Source organism: Notothenia rossii (assembly GCF_949606895.1).
Source record: "Notothenia rossii genome assembly, chromosome: 4".
Lineage (NCBI taxonomy): Eukaryota > Metazoa > Chordata > Actinopteri > Perciformes > Nototheniidae > Notothenia > Notothenia rossii.
The window spans coordinates 68791866-68812925 of NC_136902.1; the positions used below are offsets into that span (position 1 = coordinate 68791866).

Consider the following 21060-nt stretch of genomic DNA (forward strand, 5'->3'; position numbering starts at 1 on the left):
CCTTTGTTTCCAATCCTCCAATGTGTTTTTTATTTCCATAACTTGTAATTTCCACCACTCCTTTGAATACCCTTTTCCGCCAGTTCTGCCACCTGACCTGCTCCTGTCCATCTCACTTGTTTCCCTTTTCCGTGATTGCCTCAGTACGGGCCCAATTCCATGAGTCATTTGCAAGATACGCTAAGATCAACATAATTAATTCCTTATTCCTGCTTTTCTGAACCTCTGCCTGTTTCCTGTATCTGAATACCTGCCTTTTCCATGTCAGTAAAGTTTCTCTGATTGATCTATTTGACAATTTGGACTCATTTGGATTGTTTAGGAGAATCAACTGGATTTAGGAAGTTGACAGTCACAGCTTTACAATACCTGAGTTTGGCATTTTGGCTGTCATCATTTAGTTTTTGGCCATTTAACATTTTGTTTCATCGGGACCCGCATTGAGAGGAGAGGGAATGTTGCACAAGGCAAATTAAATGTTACAATGAACTTTCATGTAGTTAAAAGACATGTTGAATGGTTTAAAGTCCTGAGATGAAAACACACTGACAAAACGGAAATGTTGAATTTAATTAAATCAGCGGATATCACAAAACGCTATTAGGATAGTTGAAAGTAATAATATTAAGGCAAATATTATCAACTTAATATTATTGCTTTCAACTAACCTAATACAGTTTAGTGACATTTGTAGACATTATACATTTAATTAAAGTACATTTAACGTGTCAGTTTTTTCAGTGTAGTCCAACCGTTTAAAAGAATAACAACCCATCTATATTTAACCAAATCCAAATCTGTTGCTTCACTTTTATATTCAACCTTCTCTTTAGAATGACTCATTGTTCTCCTTGTAGAAGTCTCTAAATGAATATAAGGTTGAATAAGCAAATAGAGATTCACGCAGAGAGAACTGCTTCAAAAACAAACAAATAATTCAATATGTAGGTAACACATGGAACAACAAAGACACAAAATAAATGACCAAAACGTCTCAAGCTTTGAACAAAAGTCCTTTCCATCGAAGAACACTCCCAATCTGATTTTGAATCTCAATGGGATAGTAAAGTGGCCTATTGATTAGGGAGGCATCCATGGATTTACAGCCAATTGTGACAATCAATATTTCCTTTTCCTGTCAAAAATCCTCGGACAAGGAATTAAACCCCTACTTGCCACCCCTAGACTCATAAAAGTGAGTTAGTGGTTAACAGCTGACTTGTAAAGATAATTTGATAATAAACCAATACATGATGGTTGCAGAAAGGTAACATTGTCACACAATGTTCCAGTGGTCACACTACCTCTCTATCCGTTCAGAATGTTTGATAACTTGATGGTCGCCATTTGGATGTTTTCAATGAAAGTATCATACATGTAATAGAGAAGTATTATTGTGCTACTGTGTCTGCCATGATGATAAGAAGGACATTATGCCTAGCTCTATCAAGCATCTCCATATTGTAATGTTAGCCGAATTACCATTGATGTATACAGCTAATAGGCTAAGTCTCATGAGTGTTGACGGCTACCAAAACAACATCAGTGCAGCAATTGTACAGTATCATGCCAACACTAAATTAACCAAGCTGCCAGAATCAAAGTTAACTAGAAGAAAGACATTAGCACTTAGATCACCACTCTCCTTAAGCATAACACAGATATTGGGGAAATAACACTGAATATTTATATTCTGTAAATAGTCATACTCTTAATGTCAAAAGTATTGCTGTTAATAGTGTACATATTTGCTCGCAAACATTGTTAAAAATAGACGTAATGCAGCAAAGCTAGAATAAATGCTTAAATATTGTGGTGGTGAATTCCTGCCTTCCTGTGGTCACAGTGAGTAAATACAGCTGCATTCAACAAGCAAACACAAATTACAACACACACGTAGTTTGGCACTGGGACTAATAGACCACTGTACTCTACCCATTGGTCAGACACAATGGTAGCATAGTATACATTTTATATTTTTAAAACCAAGAGAAAGGTTGCCCCGAACTGTGACCACTGGAGGGCCACTTGCCATAGGCAGAGATGTATAAATATGAACTGTTCATAACTACAATAATTAGGAATACATTCACCTGTATCCCATAATAATATATGAGAAGATAAGAAGAAGTGGACAGTGAGAACTACGGACTTTACGCAAAGGGTCAGGCTCAGAGCCCCCCTGATCCCTTAGTGGCCATGTACCTGCCCTTTCTGTAATCCACCCATGAGGGGCTTGTTAAAAGAACTAACTATAACTAGGCCTACTTTAACTGCTACTTCTATGTGTAGGCTAGTATGTATAACTGCCCATGTATTTCATTTATCTAACCAGTTAAAATGTGTTTAATTTCTTAAATTAGCCAAAATCAGCCTTATTGACTGCACCTGTAGGGGAAACACATTCCCGCCCCTTTTTGCACACGGCACAGGTAACATCGTCTGTTTTATCTGTTTACTCGAATTTAACCAACTTTTCAATGCTCATCCACGACTACTGGAAAATAAAAACAGACACATTTAGAAAAAAGATAACCCTGATGTTACGCAGTGGCAGAAAGTGGCGCGATGCCACTCCTCATAACTAACTAAGGGCCACCTTTTTTCCCCTCAGCAGTGCGACGGGATGCTGCGCTGCAGGGAGAGCGCCGGCTGCAGCGGTGGAGGCTGACTGAGGAGAGACCAAACCAAAGCTCCGTGTACCACGACGCACAGCTCCGACGGAAAGCTCCCTGAAGTGGAAGGGAACGGTTTGGTTTCGCTCGAGGGGGGACGAGCTGGTCACCTAAAGGAAACAATGTCTTACTATTGCAATTTTTTTACTTGAGGATGTACCGTTTACGGTGGCTAGCCAGATAGAGCGACAAAGACGAGGACCAGGACTTGATACTGTTAATACCGCTGCCATTCCGCCGTTTGGGTCGGGAGGGAGAGACACTACCGCGGTCCCCGCTGCTCGGATCCACTGGGAGAGAAAATAAAAACATAGAAGAAGGGAACTACTTTTATTTATTTCCGTGAGTAAAGTATTTTACTTTCGTGTTTCCTTTTTTGTCTATATATTGTAATTGGGCCACAGCTGTGTGAGTGAATGCAGGTTGTTCAGAGAGACAAGTTCTCCTGGCATTGATGGTGAGGATGATCCTAATAATACCTCCTGATACACATCTGAATAGTTTGTATGGTATCGTTTATCTATTTATGACGTTTTTGAAGTTTTTGACTGACAACCCTATTTTCTTCAGTCTGGCTCTTGTCTTCATGTAGTTTCAATAACTTCTGCCTTTTCCTAAAAAGTGAGTGGGGTCAAAAGTACGCATGTGGCTGATGGAGCTTTTATGTCAAGATGCCCATCACCAAGTGTTAGATGAAAACATATTTGCAGTTTATTATGCCTTGGGAAAATAATCACAGGTTTCAGCACAAATAATATGATTCCTGCACTGAGCCCACAGCAGCCTTGAAAAGAGACACTTTGAAATGTATTTACACTGAAGTGGGGTTGAGGTCTAGCTGCTTTTGATAGGAGCTCAAAGAGATCCATGGTAAATATATTTTTGTGTAAGAAAAAAAAGCTTGGCTGCTAGGTCAGGCAGGTCTTTTTTTTGTTTTTTCTGGGAGTGCATCTTTGGGTTAGCAGAGCAGGAACATCTAACACACCACTTACCACACAAGTAGACCAGCAGGAATTATCTAATCAGAGATATGTTAATTTCCCAAACTCAAATTGTGCAGCTTGCTGCGGTTGAATGTTTAGTATAGTGTTATCATCTGAATGTGCTGGTGACAGTGGGGTTGTGCATTGTGGCTCGGGGGCTTGCAGGCCCTTGTTTGATCTTCTTAATTTGGCTTTTTCAGGGCTGTGTTTGGATGATGCGAGGTGTATTATTAAGCCATTATTCATTTACGAATATTATCTATGATTCTTTTATTTTTTAAGTTTGTGTGAATTTCTTTTTCAATGACATTAATTAGCCGAATGGTGGCAGATAGAGCAGAGTCTGCCAGAGGAAAATTCAACCTTTAAAAGTGTGTCTACTGTCAGTAAATCCCCCTGCTGCTTTTGCGTCAGTTACTAATTCAAAGCCACTATGTCACTACAATATTCAAGACTCCTGAAGATTTAAACCATGAACCTTTGGACTAGTTTATGTTTCTAAAAATACAGAAAGTAATTTGTGCATGCTTCGCTATAGAATTTGACACAAATGATGCTCAACTATAGTGGTGCTTTGGAAACATTGATGATGGAAATCTCACTGATATAAACATTATCACAAAACAGGACCGATAGAAACCAACATGTGGCTTAGAGGCTGACATTTCACAAGAAAACTAAATGAAAAATAAAAAGGAAGGTAAACAATGTAGTAATAATTTTTACAGATTTATTTTTTGCTATTTTATGAATTTAGATGCTCAAAATATCTTGTGACGTATGCAGGTCATGGTGTTGACTTACACTTTATACTATACGGCGTGTGTGTAGAAGTGAGAGTGGGATATGCACAGAGGAAAGAAGCCTACTAGTCTTTTTTGCTTCAAGCACAATTCCATTCACATCCTTTGAAAGACTGCCAGTGGAGCACATCTATATTCGACTGTTATGTCACATACTGTACTGTAGTTGTACTATATGGTTTGCTACATGTACGCATTCAATATTCAATTTCACTCCAATGTAAAGAAAATTCTAGCCGTATCAGCAAAAATTGTTTCATTTTTGTTTTCTTACACACACAGCTCTCTTGACTTTTTGTCAGGTCTTTTTTTTTTATATATACCAAGGATGATTTCACTGTAGCGGGGGGCACAGTAAAAAAAGTTTGATTAAGTACGTCAGCTTTAAAGTCATGTAACCTACATCTCAGACTTCAAATGTTTCCTGTTAGTGTTGCACAGTGCAGCATCCATTAAGACTTAATGATGGAAGCCTTACTTGAAGGCATGCTTGTGATTTTAAATGGGCCATAATTTGCCATAATGTTAATCTAGATATATATTTCATGAGACCTAATGTGCTTAAACGATTTTCATATGAACCCCCTTTCACCGCTGACTTTAATTTCCTGGGATCATCTGAAAATGGTCCATCTCACCATGTGACGTATAGTTAAAGTCGCCAGGCAAGGTCCCAATCAAAAGTAGCTTCACCTGCATATCAGGGGAATTGATGGAGGAAGTGAACAGCTGTGCTTGATTCTCTTGGCACAAATTAGAGGTTACCCCTATCCTTATCGGATGTAAATCAGTTATTTGCTTGCAATACATGCTTTCAAATGTTTGTACATCCACTTTGGGGCAGGTCTGATATGAAATGCAAATGAGTAGATTGGCTAACCTTGATGGGAATCAAAAATGTCTGGAAGTTACAGCTGTCCAATCTTCTTAAATGAAATGATTATTGACATGGGCCAACGGCATGGGTTTAGAGTATGGCTAATTGGAAATGACAACTCTGGTGGAGGCCCTTGGGACACTTGAGAAAAATGCATACCAGCACTGTCAAGAGACAGGCTAGACAATGGCACCCAAGGGAGTCCTGTTTTCACTGACAAATCTGAGACTAATAGAGAGAAAATGGAGATCCCATTCAAACACACCACAGTTGTCTGTTGTTCATACACATGGACCCCATGTAGCAGCATTTACTAAATCTCTCTGGAAAAAAAAAAAGGAAAAACCCCCCAAAGTTGATCATCCAATCCTTTATAACTAATTGATTGCACCTAAGAATCTACATTAGATTTAATTATATTTGTGTTTTTTTTAACTCAAATTTAAATCGCGTTGGTAAAACAATTTGCAGATTAAAGACATTGTTTTTCTTTCTTTTCTTACCTTGTTAATAGAGCTCCGCATCATTCATAAAGAACAAAGAAATAAATAGCAGAAGTAATGCCAGAAACCAATAGAAAATAAGAGAAAAAACGTTAAATATATATTTTTGCAAGAGGACAACAAATATGTTCACAGACAGTGACACACACAGCACAGGCTGTATGAAGAACACACAGTCAGTAAACAAAGCACTTTCGGTTTATTCCTATACGCTGATGAAAGTGAAGCTAGGAACTGTGAGGAAAATTGCTGGGCGTCTTGAAATCAGTAAACAACATGTTTGCTGTGTCCAGTGAATGCAAGTGTGTGATTTTACTCTCAAAGAGAAAAACAGTGACTAAGAATGTAGGATCTGAGCATCGTTGCCTGGTAAGAATTGAGATGACACATGTTTGTTAGATTAAAGACATTCTTCTTAAGAAGGTTGTTAATGTTGACAGTGGCTGACCCTTCCTTGGCTGCCTTCCTATCCAGCACTTTGTTTGTTAGCCAGGCCCGCTGGTTTCGCAGAGTCTGGAAGACAAACGTCCCCCAGGACCCATCTGACAACTTAATTTATATAATTGCTTGGAAGCATCTGCGTACGAAACACTGACTTTCCGCACCCTCCTCCACTTGTCACTGTTATGAATGACTGGGATTTGATGTCCAATGAGTCAAACCGTCAATCTCAAGTCACTCTGGTGTTGTCACACTCAGCTTAAAAAAGAAGCACTGTTAATTTGATTACAGTTTTCCATCCTTCACGAGGAAAACAACTCCTGCCAATATCTTCATCCTTTTGCTGTTTTTGTAAGTGTGATCCGGCTCTTATGATGCAGCCAGCTCATTGTACACTGAGTCTTAGCACCATGACAAATGTGTACATGTTAAGCAGTAATCTAATTAAGATGAGTGACATGACAGCATCAGTGTGTGTCCTTTCTCTCATTTTTTTTTTGCAGTTTCCCACTACTTCGGTAGTAAGCAGCTAATCTAAAAGGCTGAAAAAGCTTGTTTTTGTTATCTAATGTATCCCATAGCCTCAGGTTGGTTAATTATGCGGCAACTTTAACTGTTTGTCTTTGTTCTGTCCTCATTGTGTTAACTTAGCACAAGTCATCTAAAGATACCTGCAGGCGCCCTCTGCGCCACTGCCCCCCAATGGTGCTTGTAAAAATGTTAAAGGTTATTAATTACATGCAAAGCAATTGTCATATATAAAAAAAGGAAAGCATGCACAGCACTGATTAAAAAATAGGTGGCCCGTATTTGTTACGATTTGGCAGTTATATGGACAACACATTATCTTATATCTCTAAATCTGAACAGTGGCTCCATTTGCACCAAATATTTCTGCCACAGTCACATTACTCATGTGTTGTAATAGGTGGTTGTAGATTTGATTTGTCTCTGGAAATAGTTTGTCAGTGAAGTGAGCACCGAGTGTTTGTGGAGATGGTAGGACTGAGAGAGTAGTGATGATGGTGGGGTAGAGCCGGGGATGGAGTGTTTTTCAGCAGGCAGCTCCTGATTTGATGTGACAGTAAAGGGCCTTATCTTCCAGGGCCACGATGAAGCACAACACTCTTTGATTTTTTTATCTTCCCTACGTCTAACAATCTCATGCTCTAGACAGATTAGTGAGTTGAAGGTGTAGAAAACGGGCAATGCGGTTTCAGGGGAGTTAAATGCAGTCAAATGCGGGGCCTGAGGCCATATCTGCATCATGCTGATGGTACAAAATGAAAGATTAGCTGAAATTACTCGTGTACTTTTGACCTTGACGTTCAAGAAAGTCGAAAAATATGATTCCTCAAATGGCATGATTTTTTATTATTTTTGCGCCAGTAAACAAAACTACATGTAGCAGACAGTAAATAGGATCAAAAGGGCTGCAAAAGAGGACAAATAACATGCAAGGCTTTTGCAGGATCTTTAGTTACATTTCTGTCCCCTTATCTTTGCATATTCGCAAATATTTTTAATCTTTTAAAATATTTTTGTGAATAAGTCAGTCTCTATTGTAGTCTGCATTCATATCTGCTTCTTAATGCCTTAGACAAGGCATTGATTCCCCAAAATATTACGTTTTGTGTGTTTTTTTTTTTTAAGCCCAAACCATTCGTTAACAAGTCTCTCTCGATGTCTGTGCTATCGTACTAAGTGGGACCTCCAAAGACATAGAGAGTAACTCCGGGCCAGCATCAGCAGTGTCGACAGAAATCAAAGGCACCTCGAGAGATCAATGAAATGTCACGTAACATTTGCTATCATACCCGATTATGTATAATTACCTTTTCACAATTTGATCTTTAACCCTAATGAAATTGTCCTTAGGCCGTGTTGTTTAACAATCCTCATTGCTAGCTCATTAACGTGAAATTGCTTCTTAGCCTCTTGTAAAGGCATGTCCTTAAACAAAGAGCTCGCATTGTCCTTGCAGATTATGTTCTCTATAATTAACTGGATCTTACATTTTGTTTTGTTTCATCGTTTATGTGTTTGTATTGGAATCAATTCTCACACACCTTAACACCTATGGTCTGTGTGTTATATGTTCCTGTTAGATTGAACGCGTGGAAACAACTGATGAGAAAGACGTGACAGACAGTTAAAAACCTTCTTATTTGATAATATCACATCTTTCCAAACCTTTTTGGAATCCATAAAAAGTAACCAGCCCGAAGCCAAAATGTGGTTCAGTACTTCTCAGATGTGTTTTAGTCGAGGCTTTCTTAGTGTTCACCAACTCATGGTGAAGATGCACAGTGAAGTCTCTTGTGACCCAGTGGGCACTTTGGAAAAGAAAGCAGGACTGCGGCATCGTACATTAACGGAAGGAGTGTTTTAGGGTCACCTTTCTTACAGCACTAAGCCGTGCATCCTGCAGGCTCATGATGAGTTGCTACGTTCCACTTTCATGCCTCCTTTCTCCCGGGAGATGAAATGTGTACGGTGGTATCTGTCAGAATGAGCTGCTATGCTTAGCTGTGCCTGTGCAGTTCATCGCCTTGTGACAAACACTGGATGTATTCTACCAAACTGAGGGAGAATCATTTCCTCAATATCGTTCTGTTACCATGAATGGATACTGATTGATTTCACGTTTTCTACCGTAGACTTTCTGATGAAAATCTTGATCTGATACATTGACTCTACAAAAAGTGAATCATCAACTTAATGTGAGCTGGCAATGTTTAGCAGAAAATGGCATCAGGAATACATCAGTGTACTGAATGCATTCCTTATACAAATTGAGGACTTAAAAGCGGTAAAATGTCCGCCAGATATTAGGATGATGTAAAGCTTCATTAGGCATTGAGATAAGATAAAATCACTGATGGATTTTACAGGGAATAAAGAAAAGAAAGCTGCTCTATGGAGCTTTTAGTCAAAGCTAGTATTGTGTCGGGAGTGCTGATGTTTGGCTTCACACAGCTCCTTCTGTCAGTTTGCTGTGCATAGCATCATGGCTGCGGGGAAACACATAATAATATCAGTATACAACGCTGGTTTGTGTAGTCACGGTAATGGCCTGTTACTCTGATTTTAAGTTATTGCTCTGCATTTCATGATGGCTCTGCCATTATTTCAATATGCATAGTCATTTATTCACGATGTTGACATTTTAATTCACAAGTAAAAGCTCGACCTTCGTTGTAACGTCTCTCAAAATGATTGTCTATTATTAAAACGATAAGATAAGCATCCTGTGACCAATGGGTGAGAGGCTACTGAATTGTCTCATTTTCCTGCAGTCCGGAAGATCAATATATGTAATAGTTAACTTAATGGGAGATTAATGGGAGACGTGACAGCAAGGGATGTCGGCATGAGATTGTTAGCAGCAGAAAAGACAATATATTCAGGCCCATTTAAAAAATGTACCTCAACATTGCAGATTTGAAATGATTCAGCTGACTTGCTACATTCTAATCTGAGCCTTTGATAAGCAGCTTCCCATTGGTCAACTGGAGGTTTGTAATAAATCAGGTTTGTAATAAATCAGCTTCTTAAAAAAGTAAAGTATGGTGGTCTGGAACAGATACATATGTTGTTAGATGCAGTATAGTTAGTTTTAAAATTTGAAGAGAAGAACATTCAAGTTGAGGTCTCGAATGGTTTGGACCCCTCTCTTTTATTTGTTATGTGTTATCCTATTAGAGACAAATTGGCATCAATCGTGGTTAACCCTTATCCATAGCACTTAATGGTTCAGATGTGTGACTGTACTTTACATGTATTTCACAGAATGATATGAATATCAAAATGTGAGTAAGTCTGGAAAAGCTAGACTTAGGAGTGCCGAGAGTCGAATGTTTAAGATGCCCCTATGGAGTTTTTGTAAGCAAACAAGTTTACGTTCAGTGTCACCAGGCAAAACACATTATGTGTATCCTTAAGGTCTAACAAATGAGCCAAGTGCATTTGCTTCCTCGTGAAACGTATATAATATACTATATGCCATATTCATTTGTATAGACAAGGGGGAAATAAAGGCACAGTACCAACATCGCGAGGTAGTTTATGGCATGATACAGGCCTGTACAAAAGATCAGCAGGACTGCAACTTACAATTATTTTCATTAGGTTTAGGTTTACGATTATTTGACAGATTACTTTTTGATGAAGTTTCCAGGTCCAAGGTTAGGACTTAACATGTCTTGTTCTGTCAGTCAGACACCCAAACAAATTCAGTTTCATATGATAAAGCAGTTTAAAACCAAATACTTAATTTATTAATATTTTTTCGTCAATGGAAGCATTGCTTAGCTTAAAATATGGGTAGGACAATCGGGCTCATGTCTCCTTCTACTCCTTCTTTATGGACTTTATTCTAATGTTTCAGTAGCAGTAAGTAAACACATTTAAAGTATGGACAGAAGGGTCATTTTATGGAGCCTTTTTATGTCTTAAAGGTCCCATGTCATGGCCATTTCTACTGATCATAATTCCATTGTTGAGGTCTACTAGAATAGATTTATATTGTACAATTTTCCAAACTCACATTGGTTTCTCATACAGCATCTCTGTATAGTATGTGTATTCACTCTCTGTCCTAAACGGCTTGTTGGAGCTCCTGCCCCCCCCTCCTCCCTGTGAGCCCAGTGTGCTCTGATTGGTCGGGACGTTGCGAGGCTCGTTGCTTTGGGGACTCCCTGTTCGTTAACCAAGGGATCCTGGTGTGTGAGGTGCTCCGCGGATTGGTCCATTTGTACCAATCCTTTGTTGTTGATTTGGGTGTTCACACGTCAGAGAACACAAGAAGTAAACAATGGAAAATGAGAAATCTCCAACGAGGCGTTCTGGGGCAGCATAGACAGGTATTTTCTGTGTTACAGTTTTACTCGCTACAGACTGTACTTTGAGGGTTTGTGACTCTGCAGACCGTTTACATGCATAACAACCTTCATAACGCACAAGGGTACGGGTAATAACCAGAAAAGCATGACATGGGACCTTTAATGCATTATAGTTGTGTTCTAGTGGGTTAAATGTCCAGTTAAGTTTTTTAACTGTGGTAACATGTCTTCAATTCCAACTAAATGCTTTGGTTTTTATGGGATTTGAAATTAGCTTTTGTTGTAAATACAGACAATAAGAGTTACATTTCATTTAAGTGATTATGTTGTCTTTGTTTCGCTCTAATGTAATGGCCTAATGTTTAGGTCTAATGCAGTTTAAATGGGTGAGCCCTGTTTTTGCATCTTAGAGTTTAGGATAAAGACGTATTTGTATTTACATGTGTGGATCATAATCACACTCACCTTAACATAGACTGATAAGTTGTTCGTTACAATAATCAATGATTTAAACAAAGTATGTGAAATGTCTATCCCCAAATCAGTTGTTTATGTAAACCAGCGAGCAGCCTCACTGTATTCTCCACAGATGAAATGAAGGCACTTGATCACCTAGGGAGCCAGACAGTGGAGATCACATTCAAATAAATTGAGAATTAATTAGATCTATTTATCACTTTCACCAATGTGCCATGGGACTGTACAGAATTGCGCTGCGGATGAGTGTGCAACATGGGAACTCAAATCTACATTTCACTGGCTGTTGGTCTCCATTTGTCAGCCCTGACTCTTAAAGTGACCGCACGTTAACATTGCTGATCTCTGTCACAACACTATCACATTTATACGTCAAAGCATTCTTGAAAAGGAGGAATGGAGACCGCAAGGCTTTCCAAAAGCACCCTTATGCTTTAGTTATCATAGCAATGTGTGCCCTTTTGATTTAAGCCGTGAACATCAGGTCAAACGATGGCTATTTTAGACACAACCTTTACTTTTAAACTAATAGATGGTTTCCCCGTCCAACCTGCCACTCAGTGTTCACCTCTGCTTCTTACCTTAGATATCTGCATTCTGCCAGGTATCAACATCTTTCAAAATAAAACACATTTAGGACTAAAAAGCATGTTGGGCTAATTCACTGCGATTGTACCATCACAGCAAGGCATTTTAAAAGACCATCTGTTCTCCTTGCGTTCAGTATATCATCAGGGGATATCTCAGTGTGCTCCTCCGCTATTGCATTGTTTTATGGATTTTGGAAAAAGGCTGATACAGTAGGAGTAAATAACATTGAACAGTACAGAAGGAAACTTGTTCAATTCAGATAAGATTCTGAAAAGTAAGTGAGAGAAATCTCTGAAAGCAACCAAGAGGGAAAATGTATAAATGGCTATATATACATTATATACATGGGAAACTTCTGTTATGCAACCTTTAATGCATATTCTTCTTTACAAAACAATTCTTTCAACATGGCGCCTGGGTCACAAACGCTCATATTTAAAGGTTTAATAAATTATGATTTTTACTAGTTTTTCTAACTTTGTTACAGGAAAAAGCTATGTTGGGGGTGAAGGCATTGATAGCTATACCTTTCTTATATTTGTAGTCTGAGACTTAGCCATTTAGCCTTGTATCTTAGCTACTGTAGCTATCCTTCCTGTTTTGTCTTTCCTACATCTTATCTTAAATAAGTAAATTACTGCTTTATTTTATTGCTATCTTACTATAAAACTTAGTGTTCTTAAAACAGTTCGCTATCTGTTGTTTTTATTAAAAAAAAGAAACGTACGTATGAACCTACCTGGTAATAAACCTGCTTCTGATTCTTAGTTTTGTAAATGAATAAACCAATTAAAGCCAGTCCATACTCTTTGCAGAACCGAACGTCCTTGTAGTTGCTTGGATTCAGTTTAAGAATGCCTGTCACTTTGTATGTTAACAGTTTAACATTCATGCACAAGTGGGTGTATTCAGTTAACTGTGCTAACCCTTAGCTGTTCAGATCCAACAATGAGCCTTGAGACAGTCCTCTCATGTGCCAGATCACACTCATTAAATCTCAATTTGCAACAGAGCTCACACAATGCTAGTGTCTCTCTTTCTCTCTCTCTCTTTCTCTCTCTCTGTCTGTCTGTCTGTCTGTCTGTCTGTCTGTCTGTCTGTCTGTCTGTCTGTCTGTCTGTCTATCATCATTTATTTGACCAAATACCTCAATATCAATAATACAGCACAATTGAAAGCTTGAATAATGATGCTTTCATATAATATTTACAAAAGGAGATCTGGTAAATCAGAAAACCACATCGCTATCAATGTAGCCTTTGGAAGTTTATCATTTGTATTTAAACAACTTTTTGTTATATTTGCTAAAAATTTCCCTTTAGCCTAACAGTCTTGAATGAGATAGATAATCTATGAAAAGAAAAACGTAAATTGCTCTATATGCAGCCTGGGTCTCAACACTTTTCTTTAGGGTCTTTCATTATTGGATATTTCCATATTCTAAATCTAAGACCCATCTAGTACCACTACAGCACATATGTCAAACTCCGGCCCGTGGTAGACTTAATTTCGGCCCGCAGGATAATTTATAATTACTATTAGATCTGGCTCGCCCGTATATTGCACGCACACCTTCACTCCATCTTGAAAGTTTCCTCAGCTCAGAGCCTGACCCCAAACATTGATGAACTTGCACCCAAGATGAGATGCCAAGTATCTAGCTTGAACTAGCATCACAGAGCAGCACACTGAGTTTAAATGTTTCCTTCTGAACTTTTTTTCTTGCAACAACAGGGCATGTTTTTTTCTTTGAGGGAAATGTTTTTTTTGAAGCTTTTGTTGGCCTGTGGAAAAATGTAATCATAAGAAATGACTTTGCAGATAGAGCCATAAGAAATGAATGCAACTGATTATTTCATGTTTAATGTTGTTTTTCTAGGCAATAATTTAAGCTTTGTTAGTTCCAGGTTTAATATGTGCAATAAGTTCATTTCAATACGTTTTGCAATAAACATTGAACCAGTCCGGTCCTCGACTAGTACCGATTTTTTTATTTTGGCCCGCTGTGTATTTGAGTTTTGACACCCCTGCACTACAGTATGACATTGATATCATATTGACATATTGCCCATCCCTAAGCAACAACACATTATCCAAGGAAATACACTGTCCAAAACCTTGAAGTAGCATAATGCTTTGAGGGATTGTGCCCTTTAGCAGACGTATGTATCATACTGTGAATGTGTTTAATTTAAATAATTATAACTTCTACATTTAATTCATATAAGGCTACATTGCATAATCTACACATGTATTGAGCATGAGCAAATGTAGCCCTGCAAGCCATTTTAGAGCCAGTTAATTCCCCACATTGCATGACCTGTCTAACCCCCCCCACACACACACACACACACACACACACACACACACACACACACACACTTCATCTGATAGGAAACTTGGAATGAAAAACTAAAGCTTAACTGAAGTTCAGTCAACGTTTAAAGTATTAACACACCGAGCAGATAGTCTGAAATCAGGTGCCTCTGGACCATCGTGGATTACCTATGGCTCGAGTGTTTTAGAGACAACACACTTTTACCAGCGGGCGTGCTTATTATTAATGAATACATTCATAATTCAACATGAAATGTAATGTGACATTGTTTGTTCTGGACAGGTTTCATCTCTGTGAGCCTTCTGCTGTGTGAGCCGTTTCTCTCCACCGTCAGGTGCTGCCCTTTGACTGTCAAACAGCTGAGTGGGCTGATCTAAGACATATAGTCTCTGATCTGTACAGCAGTTTCTTATGTGCAGAATGATTGTACTTAGGGTCAGCGGTCCCATTGCCTTTTCATCTATAGGTATAGTATTAGGGGACATTCTTTGGTGACCCGGCACATGTTAAATATAAGCAATACTTTCTCCAATATTTGCCCACCCAGAACGAGATGTAGCAGCCAATGTTGAGAACAAGTAATAGCATAGACCTGCATTCGTTGTGAGGAATGAGCCTGGAATTTACTGTGAAGTAGATAGAAGAAGTACTCATGGTGTCTATTTACGGAATACTTACTTCACCGTGGGTCAGGCATTAACTCCAACAACTATTATATGCTAGTTAAGGCACGCACCTGCTTTCATGCAGTTTTCTTCCACTTATGTTATTTAACAGTACTTTGCCCACATGCTGCTCTCTGCGAGGGTGTTATTAAATATTTTTCATTTTTTCATTTTATGTTTTTACATACCTTTTTAGAGTCAAAGAAATAATTGCAATGAACTAAACTTTGATTGGTGTTATATATTTCCTGCTTTTATTTTAGCGCTGAAGCTTTAACACTACTATTGGAGTTAAAAAAGAAAGAAAGCATTTTCTTCATCTTCCTGAAACTAGTAAATATGGCATGTTCAAAAATCCCTCAGGAGGATGCACCACTCTGAGATGTGGGAGGTAGCGCTGACAAACAAAAGAAGCGCGAGCGGTGCATCCTCCCTGGGGAATGGCTTCGACTCAGGTGGGTGAGCATGCACACAGACTATAGAATGTTGTTAAACAGGGTGTCAACACTGACGACATTTGAAAGATTCTCAATTTGACTACTCAAAATACTACATTGCTTATAAAAGACAGTTGCCATTGTTTTGATTTTATTCAAAGGTTTGAAATGAATGGAGATTAACCTTGAAAGTGAAAAATAAATGGAATTCAGCAGTTTATCATACATTTGTTTAAAAGGCAAAACTAATGTTACACTTCTTTATTTTAATTTTTTTCCGTGTTTTGCTGCTCATTTTCAACAAGTTTTCTTGAGAGTTGTAAGGAGGATTAAATGCTGTTGTGATCTTGAAAATAAGTTAATCAAATGAATGGCCAGAAATTATGTTGAAAAAATAAATTAAATGCAACAATGAACAAATATATATAAATAAATGATCAAAGAGCAACCTAATTGAGAATTCCTAAAAGGACTCACCAGCTGCTCATTTGATCCAATGAACCAAACTAATGCTGTCTCCTCCATTAGGCTCAGGTGTGGTTAACCAGGCTGTAGCTGGAGGTAAACACGTGTCATTGAAGGCACTGAAGGTCTCTCGGAGCCCTTGTCACTTCAAAATCTGGATTTACCGAGTCACAGATGGCGAATCTCGTAAAAATAATCTTCCTACCACAAATGACTCAAAAGAAAAATAAGGCCATTTCAGCTGGACTCACACTGACCACTTGCTCGCTCTTAACAACATCTCTGACTTCTGTTGGACATGTTCCTGTTGGCGGCATTTGTTCACCTGGCTCACGCTATGCTTCTCTTCGCCTTCTTTCACAGTTTTGTTGAATACTTTAATATTGAAAATATTCTGAGCTCCTTTTGGGCACTACTACTACTACTACTACTACTACTACTACTACTACTACACTACTACTACTACTACTACTACTACTACTACCACTACCAAAGATAGGAGAGGTTTCTCTGTCCAGGAAAACAGCTTAATTTATCCTCTCATAAGCGACGAGAGCGACATTATTTTTAATGTCGCTCCCGGAACGAATATTGCCTTTTTTTCTTTCCCCCTACTATGCTTCTAGCGAGACTATATCTCATACAGTTTTACAGCACCAGTGTTGTTAATTATTTAGAAAGTTCTTCTTTCTTTTCTTTTCACTTCCAGGATCAGAAATGACTCGGATACAGGCTAAACCTGAAATGAGTATTGGGGAGTTGCACCAAAATGATATGGCGTTATGAGGCAAGGCAAGTTTATATAGCACCTTTCAACACAAGGCAATTCAAGGTGCTTCACAAAAATGAATGACATTCAGAACAAGGCATTTAAAAACAGTCATTAAAAAGCAAAGACAAAAAATAAACATTAAAAGAAAAAAAAATACATGAATACAAAGTTAGTGCTAATGAGGTCATGTATAAGGTGGTTTATGTTACACAGAAGCAACACAATCACTTTCTAACCTATCTGAACTACCTGACCTATAGCTGCTGGGCTCATCCATCAATGATGTTATCAAAAGCTAGCAAAATGTCCATATAGGCAGGGGTGCACATAACTGGTGCGCCAGTGCGCATGCGCACCGAAATTGAATGATGCGCTGCCAGATGAACCCCGGGAAACGCTTTTGCGCACCAACTGCTGGGGCCACTGAGAGGAAATTTCTTCCTGAAAATCCCACCCCTGGACCTAGCGCTTCAGCCCCGCCCCTGGATCTCGGCTCTGCAGCGAGCGGCACTTGGAAAATCGTGACACTATCTGCAGGCACTTGTTAAAATGTCCAAAAAGCAAGCAACGCTGAGTAACTTTTTTGGTTTTCCAGGACCGCCACCACCAAAGAGACAACACACTGAACCACCACCTGACTCGCAAAGAAAACGTGTTTTTTCTGAAAAGTGGCTTCAGCAGGTGGGCTGGCTTAAATCCAATGATGAACGCACCGACATGTGGTGCAAATTATGCCGTGAGCATCCTAATCTGGCAGATAAAAACAGCGCGTTTTATACTGGGACAAATAATTTCAGTCACCCACCTTTCGAAAAACATGAGAAAAGCAAAGAGCACGTGAACATCATTAAAACAATTGAAAACAGCAGCAGACAGGGTCGGAGTCGCCCTCTTGATAGGTGGCAAGACAAAATTAACGAAGAACAGCGTCAGGCACTCAGTAATATATTTCTGTTGGCCTTTCATAAAGCTAAACACGCACGGCCGATGCGCTCGTATGAAGAGGACATTCCTCTGTTTAAGAGGCTTGGAGTTGATGTCGGGACTGTATCATTCAAGAGAAGGAGGATCCCGCATCATGCAGACTATTGCACAGACAATCAGCACGGAACTGTTTGAAAAATTAAAAGCAGCAGAATTCTGGGGTCTGCTCTTTGACGGATCAGAAGACATCAACAAAACTGAGCAGGAAATCGTGTACATTGTGTCTGTGTCAAGCGACGGAGAGTTAAACTCGAATTTCCTTGGATTAATTAATCTGGGGGCAGCACGATCAGCACAGGACATTGTTGACGGACTTGTGCAACTATTTAATGCAGGTGGATTAGCGGATGAGTGGAAGACAAAGTTGGTCTCGGTGTGTACAGACGGAGCAGCTGTCAACGTGGGAGTATACAACGGCGTCATCCCTAAACTACGCCGGATAGTGGACGTCGGGGATTCCCTGGTTCATATTCTGTGTACAGCCCACACCCTGGAGAACTGCGCCAAATCAGCCGATCGCATGGTGCCATACTGTGAGTCTTTTAATCGCTCCGTTGTCAGTTTGCTACGCTTTTATTTGCAAAAGAGGGGTGCCGCTAACACAGCACAACTAAAGAAACACTGTGATGAGACTGGCATTGACTTTGTAAAACTGGGAAAGTTTCACAACATTAGATGGTCTGCTTGGAGACATGAGACTCTGTTAAAAATATGGAGGCTATTACCTGCCATTAAAATACAACTGGCTAAAAGTGATGACAGTGACCTAAAGCATGTCTGCACAGAGCGTTTTCACTGTTTCCTAGCCAACATGCTTGATATTGGGAAGATATTACAGGGGCTCTCTCTCAAGTTCCAGCGAGATCAGCTGAGTATCGGTGAATGCAAAGATGAGCTCATGGTAGCTGTTGGCCAGCTGACACTTCTGCTTGACAGTGATGATGGGAAGTACAGGAAACAAAGTGTTGCAAATGCTGATGCTGACAGGGACAAGAATAATGTACTGAGGGGTTTAATTCAAGAGTTTGAAACCAGATATGAATCCCTCAAGTCATGTGACCAATTTCTAATTTTTGATCCTTCAACTTGGCCTCAGGAAAGGAAAGACCTCCACAGTTTTGGCAACACAACACTTAAAAGCATCCTCCAGAATTATGAGGCCAGCATGTCTGTTGACAGAGACTCCATTCTAAGTGAATGGATGCGTTTAAAGCAAGCAGGAAAACGTTTAGCAGCCTCCTCTGTGTATGACTTGGTCAACATTGTGAAGACAGGCAATCCAGAGAATTACTCTAACATTAAGAAAGTCCTTGTGTTGTCCCTTACACTGCCTTTAAGCAGTGCTGCATGTGAGAGAGGATTTTCACACCTTAACATTATTAAAACCAAGTACAGATCCCGCCTGTCAGACTGTCGCCTGTCATCCCTGATGCACATCCACCTGTCTAAGTTGACAACAGAGACCTTTGACCCAAAGCAGGCTATTGACTTGTGGATGCAAACAGCTGATCGTAGGCTCAACCAGAGGGAGAGGAGTAGGCCTACATCAGCAGCTGCCATGGTTGAAATTGAGGACAGTGATAGCAGCAGTCAAGAGAGCAGTGAGGATGATGATGTCCAGCTTGTAGAATAAAAAGATAAATGGAGAGATTGTAGCTTTAAACTGAGCTGAAAGAAGAGCCAGTCAGTTGTTCCAGTGTTTACAGAACCAACATTTAATTGCAGTGGTTAAAGGGCAGTCAGTTGAGTTATTTTTCAGTGTTTCAGTGTTTTATCCTGAGTTTACAGAACCAACATTTAATTGCAGTGGTTAAAGGGCAGTCAGTTAAGTTATGTTTCAGTGTTTCAGTGTTTGTTCTAGTGTTTACAGAACCAACATTTAATTGCAGTGGTTAAAAGGCAGTCAGTTAAGTTATTTTTCAGTGTTTCAGTGTTTGTTCTAGTGTTTACAGAACCAACATTTAATTGCAGTGGTTAAAGGGCAGTCAGTTGAGTTATTTTTCAGTGTTTCAGTGTTTTATCCTGAGTTTACAGAACCAACATTTAATTGCAGTGGTTAAAGGGCAGTCAGTTAAGTTATGTTTCAGTGTTTCAGTGTTTGTTCTAGTGTTTACAGAACCAACATTTAATTGCAGTGGTTAAAAGGCAGTCAGTTAAGTTATTTTTCAGTGTTTCAGTGTTTGTTCTAGTGTTTACAGAACCAACATTTAATTGCAGTGGTTAAAGGGCAGTCAGTTGAGTTATTTTTCAGTGTTTCAGTGTTTTATCCTGAGTTTACAGAACCAACATTTAATTGCAGTGGTTAAAGGGCAGTCAGTTAAGTTATGTTTCAGTGTTTCAGTGTTTGTTCTAGTGTTTACAGAACCAACATTTAATTGCAGTGGTTAAAAGGCAGTCAGTTAAGTTATTTTTCAGTGTTTCAGTGTTTGTTCTAGTGTTTACAGAACCAACATTTAATTGCAGTGGTTAAAGGGCAGTCAGTTAAGTTATGTTTCAGTGTTTCAGTGTTTGTTCTAGTGTTTACAGAACCAACATTTAATTTCAGTGGTTAAAGGGCAGTCAGTTTGAGTTATTGTTCAGTGTTTCAGTGTTAACAGAATAGAGAGTCACATTCTTCATCAGTGCTTAAAAAGATGACAGTTGATTTCAGTGTTAAAAGAACAGACATTCAATGCTTAAAGAGATGATTGATGTGAGGATGTCAGTTGATTTCAGTGTGTTTTAGAACAGTGTTAATTACAAGAGCAGTAATTTGATTTATTTTATTTTGTTTTCCATCCAACACCTTCACACACCATACTTTGCACACATCCACTCACCTACACTACTGATTATACAGACTAACACACACACCATAATGTGTTAATTCATATTTATTTATGAATACATTTTATATCGCAATAAGTTATCCATGTATCCCTGTTTTATTCATTCTGCGAGACGGGTCGCGATATTTGGTGAGCACCAAGTCACATCTCCAGGTGCTCCTTTGAGTTCCAGGCCAAAAAAGTTATGTGCACCCCTGCATATAGGGTTTGAAATGTACAGCTTTTCAGGTATTTGAATCAGTTTTGGGAAGATGTTAAATTGTATCAGAAAGTCTCAAGATATTTTACACATTAATTAATTAATGTCATGCCATGTCTGCATTTTTTTAAATAGTATTTAATTTAATACAACTTTAGCTTTCTTAACTTAAATTGTG

At 39.0% G+C, this 21060-nt stretch overlaps 1 protein-coding gene across 5 annotated transcripts in view; it reads left to right on the forward strand.

The window, feature by feature from the left end:
* The first annotated feature begins 2395 nt into the window (after positions 1-2395).
* The window catches only part of cntn5 (contactin 5), a 139405-nt gene continuing 120740 nt past the window's right edge, over positions 2396-21060 (forward strand). For 4 of the 5 annotated variants that reach the window (XM_079676860.1, XM_079676862.1, XM_079676863.1 and 1 more), the window contains exon 1: positions 2496-3017. The gene's annotated coding sequence lies outside the window, so the exon portion shown is untranslated. Of the gene's footprint in view, positions 2433-2495; positions 3018-21060 lie in introns of those variants that run through there. The other variant, XM_079676861.1, reaches the window with a different exon arrangement.